A 5,214-nucleotide genomic window follows, 5' to 3' on the forward strand; every position below is an offset into this window, starting at 1 on the left:
GAGTCCACGGCAACCAGATCACCTGAGGTCGAGTTCGAGACTAGCCTGGCCAACATGGTGAAACCCCGTCTCTACTAAAAAATACAAAAATTAAACTATTGCAAGAACAGAAAACCAAACACCACATGTTCTCACTCATAGGTGGGAACTGAACAATGAGATCACTTGGACTCAGGAAGGGGAACATCACACACCGGGGCCTATCATGGGGAGGGGGAGGGGGGAGGGATTGCATTGGGAGTTATATCTGATGTAAATGACGAGTTGATGGGTGCTGACGAGTTGATGGGTGCTGACGAGTTGATGGGTGCAGCACACCAACATGGCACAAGTATACATATGTAACAAACCTGCACTTTATGCACATGTACCCTCGAACTTAAAGTATAATTAAAAAAAAAAAAAATTAGCCGGGCATGGTAGTAGGCACCTGTAATCCCAGCTACTTGGGAGGCTGAGGCAAGAGAATTGCCTGAACCCGGGAGGTGGAGGTTGCAGTGAGCCAAGATCGTGCCATTGCACTCCAGCCTGGGGGACAAGAGCTAAACTCCATCTTAAATAAATAAATAAATAGTATTTCTACTTTAAAAAAAAAAAAACTTTAACTGAATAACTTAAATGATCATAGAGTCATTATGAAATCCAATAAACTGTTTCTCCAATTTCCACTGGCGATATAGAAGATGATTAGGTTCTGTAACCTGCAGTCTGATCATCACATCGCAATATCTGTCTCTCTCTTTCTCAATCTCTCTCCCTCTCTCTTCCCCCTCCTAGCCAGTTATATACATTTCATCAATTACATACATTTACATAAAAACACTTTCAACAGCATAATCAATATAAGCCTGCCATTTAGATGCAGAAGACTAAGGTTCAACTCCCTTCTCTTCTCTACATGTTGCCATAACAACCACTTAAACACTCTGTGTCTCAGTTCCCTTATCTGTGAAATGAGAACAATACTGTCTACCTCAGACTGCTGTCATAAAGTCCAACAGAGAAAGCAGATGTGATAGCATTTCATTAACTGAACAGTGCTATACAATTAAGGTATTTTTATTATTATTTTAATTATCAGCTTCAAACTGGATAAGACAAGTACCTTCATTAGAGGACAAGGATTGAACCAATATGAGTTCTGGACCAACTTCCCAAAATGTGATAAAGAACAATAGTTCCATAAATTATTAATAGATATTATGTAAAAAATTAAAATGTTTAAAAAGGAAGATGATCAAAATGAGTTGGAAAACATTTGTTTATCCAAGTTACATCAACTTTTTTATTATGGGACTTTTCAGAACCTTTAACATGTTAATGTACACAGTGACAACTGAGGAGAACATCATCTATAGTGTTTCCCCAAATTTTTGACCCCCTCCATTCTCTTTCCTTTTGCAAAATACTGTTTCTAGCAAATAAAACTTTATATTTTGCCCCTTCCTCTTTTGTTTCTGCATTCCTACTTCCTGTTACCTAATTCTCAGACTATCTTCTCTAATTTTTGTTATGTTGGATTTCTGTTCCCAGGTAAGGAATAGCAAACGTTCCAAAACAATGTTTTATTAAGCAAAAACTATACAACTAATCCCAGCCTATATAATATGATATAGTATTTAGGAACTCAAGGAAACAAAACATTAACATAAACCCAAAGCAACAAAAATATGGTTTGTACTGAAGCAACACTTCCCCCTTCTCAGTCTATAGAGCAGATTTTCCTAAAGGTAATTAATAACAATTTGTTTATGATGTAATACTATAATATGAAGTCTTAATCACAAGTCTCTTTTCTATATGTTTTTAAAACCTAATGTCTCAGTTACATATTTTCAGATGACATATAGTTTTTGATGCCTGTAGTCTATATAACTACAGTCATTGGTTTACATGCTAATATAAAAACAGAGCAGGCCAGGAGCAGTGGCTCATGCCTGTAATCCCAGCACTTTCAGAGGCCAAGGCAAGTGAATCACTTGAGGTTGGGAGTTCGAGACCAGCCTGACCAACATGGAGAAACCCAGTCTCTACTAAAAATACAAAATTAGCCAGGCATGGTGGCACATGCCTGTAGTCCCAGCTACTTGGGAGGCTGAGGCAAGAGAATCGCTTGAACCCAGGAGGCACAGGTTGCAGTGAGCCGAGATCACACCATTGCACTCCAGCCTGGGCGACAAGAGCAAAACTCCATCTCAAAAACAACAACAACAATAACAACAAAGCTTTCAGCCAAGCCTGATCTGTCCTCTCACTCTACCCCCAGCCGGGAGAGTACCGAACCTCACCACTTGCTTCCCCACCAACTACCAGTCCCTTGGTTCTGTCCAGGTGCCTAGCTACCGCACCCACCAGTCAGAAATGCGGCCAGGGTCTATGCAGGCACTGGGGGTTCTGGTTCCTGGATCTCTATGTCCCACTCCACCAGCTTCCGGGGTGGCCTGGGGTCCAGGTGAGAGGTGACAACATGCTAACAGCCCTCTCTTGGCGCCTCCTCTGCCTTGGCGTCTACCCTGGTGGTGCTTGAGGAGCCCTTAAGCCTGCCACGGCACTGTGGGAGCCCCTCTCTGGGCTGGTCGAGACTGGAGAGTGCTGAGGCTGGAGAGGCCGCCGCTGGCCGAGGCTCCCTCTGCTTGTGGGGAGGTGTGGAGGGAGAGGCACAGGGGGGAACCGGGGCTGCGCGCAGTGCTCACAGGCCAGCGTTGAGTTCCAGCAGGTGCGGACATGGGCTCCGCAGGCCCAGCACTCAGAGCGGCCAGCCAGAACTGCTGACCCAGGGCAGTGAGGGGCTTAGCACCCAGGCCAGCAGCTGCAGTGGGTGCATCAGGTCCCCCAGGCCAGCTCTGTGTTTTGAGTTCTCACTGGGGCTCAGCTACCTCCTCACGAGGCAGGGCTCAGGACCTGCAGTCTGCCATGCCTGAGTCCCCCACCCCAGGGTGGGCTCTCACACCGCCTGGGCCTCCCTGACGAGCACCGCCCCCTGCTCTGCCATGCTTCATCCCATCAACCGCCCAAGGGCTGAGGTGTAGGGGTGCATGGTGCAGGACTGGCAGGCAGCTCCACCCATGGCCCGCTGCGGGATCCCCTAGGTGAAACCAGCTGGGCTCCTGAGTCTAGTGGGGACTTGGAGAATTTTTATGTCTAGCTAAGGGATTGTAAATACACCAATCAGCACTCTGTGTCTAGCTCAGGGTTTGTAAATACACCAATCAGCACTCTGTGTCTAGCTCAAGGTTTGTAAATACACCAATGAGTACTCTGTATATAGCTAACTTAGTGGGGACTTGGAGAACTTTTATGTCTAGCTAGAGGATTGTAAATGCACCAATCAGCACTCTGTCAAAATGGACCAATCAGCTCACTGTAAAATGGACCAATCAGCTCTCTATAAAATGAACCAATCAGCTCTCTGTAAAATGGACCAATCAGCAGGATGTGGGTGGGGCCAGATAAGGGGATAAAAGCAGGCTGCCAGAACCAGCCAGTGGCAACCCCCTTGTGTTCCTTTCCTGACTGTGGAAGCTTTGTTCTTTCGCTCTTTGCAATAAATGTTGCCGGTGTTCAGTTTTTGGGTCCACCCTCCCTGCCTTTATGAGATGTAACACTCACCATGAAGGTCTGCAGCGTTGCTGCTGTCAGCAAGACCACAAACCCACCAGAAGGAAGAAGTGCCAGACACATCTGAATGTCTGAAGTAACGAACTCCAGACATACTGTCTTTAAGAACTGTAACACTCACACGAGGGTCTGTGGCTTCATTCTTGAAGTCAACGAGACCAAGAACCCACAAATACCAGACACACAGGGATGTGGCTGCAGGGATGGTTGGGGGTGTGGCAGGAATGGGAGGCATCTGGAATGAGAAGGAGACCATGCAAAGCTTAAATGACCACTTGGCCTTTCTTTACCTGTACAAAGTGAGGAACCTGGAGACAGAAAACTGGAAGCTGAAGAGTAAAATCTGGGAGCACCTGGAAAAGAAGCTACTGTAGGTCAGAGACTGGGGCCCTGAGGACTCTGATCTTCACAAATACTGTGGACAATGCCCACATCATTCTGCAGATCAACAATGCATGTCTTGCTGCTGATGACTTTAGAGTCAAGTATGAGACAGAGCTGGTCATGTGACAGTCTGTGAAGAACGACATCCATGGGCTCCACAAGGTCATTGATGACATCAGTGTCGCTCAGCTGCAGCTGGAGACAGAGATCAAGGCTCTCAAGGAGGAGCTGCTCTTCCTGAAGAACCATGAAGAGGAAGGAAAAGGCCTAAAAGCCCAGATTGCTAGCTCTGTTGAACGTGGCAGTAGATACCCCCAAATCTCAGGCCCTCGCCAAGGTCATGGCAGACATGCAGGCCCAATACAATGAGCCGACTCAGAAGAAGTGAGAGGAGCTAGACAAGTACTGGTCTCAGAAGACTGAGGAGAGCACCACAGTGGTCACCACACAGTCCGCTGAGGTTGGAGCTGCTGCGATGGTGCTCACAGAGCTGACACATACAGTCCAGTCCTTGGGTATCAACCTGGACTGGATGAAAAATCTGAAGGCCAGCTTGGAGAACAGCCTGAGGCAGGTGGAGGCCTGCTACACTCTGCAGATGGAACAGTTCAATGGGGTCTTGCTGCACCTGGAGTCAGAGCTGGCACAGACCTGGGCAGAGGGACAGGACCAGGCCCAGGAGTACCAGGCCATGCTGAACATGAAGGTCAAGCTGGAGGCTGAGATCGCCACCTACCGCTGCCTGCTGGAAGATGGTGAGGACTCAATTTTGGTGATGCCCTGGACAGCAGCAGCTCCATGCAAACCATCCAAAAGACCCCCACTTGCCCGATAGTGGATGGCAAAGTGACGTCTGAGACCGATGACACCAAAGTTCTGCGACACTAAGTCCCAGAAGCAGGGTGCCCTTTGGGGAACAGGAGAGCAATAAAAAGTTCAGAGGTCAAGAAAAAAAAGCACATAGTCGGTGTTTGCACTTAGCACATTTTAGTCCTTACAAGAGCCCAAGTAACACTCACGTCGTTATTTAGGGCATGAAAATGTTCCAGTACACTCTCAAAGTGACAGATGTACTGTCCTACGTGCGTGCACTCATATCCTCCCAAAGCACACACCTTCCTCCCCTTCTCTCGAATGTTTTCAGGTGTCTATGAGTCAGATCATAAGCTCTTAGGCCAAAGCCAACTCTGTTGCCACTCTTTTCTCCTTTTG

At 47.2% G+C, this 5,214-nt stretch overlaps 1 pseudogene; it reads left to right on the forward strand.

The window, feature by feature from the left end:
* Window positions 1-683: 683 nt before the first annotated feature.
* LOC105517457 lies at window positions 684-4,890 on the forward strand (annotated as a pseudogene).
* Window positions 4,891-5,214: the final 324 nt, after the last annotated feature.

This window comes from Colobus angolensis, unplaced genomic scaffold, assembly GCF_000951035.1.
Source record: "Colobus angolensis palliatus isolate OR3802 unplaced genomic scaffold, Cang.pa_1.0 Scaffold30, whole genome shotgun sequence".
Taxonomy (NCBI): domain Eukaryota; kingdom Metazoa; phylum Chordata; class Mammalia; order Primates; family Cercopithecidae; genus Colobus; species Colobus angolensis.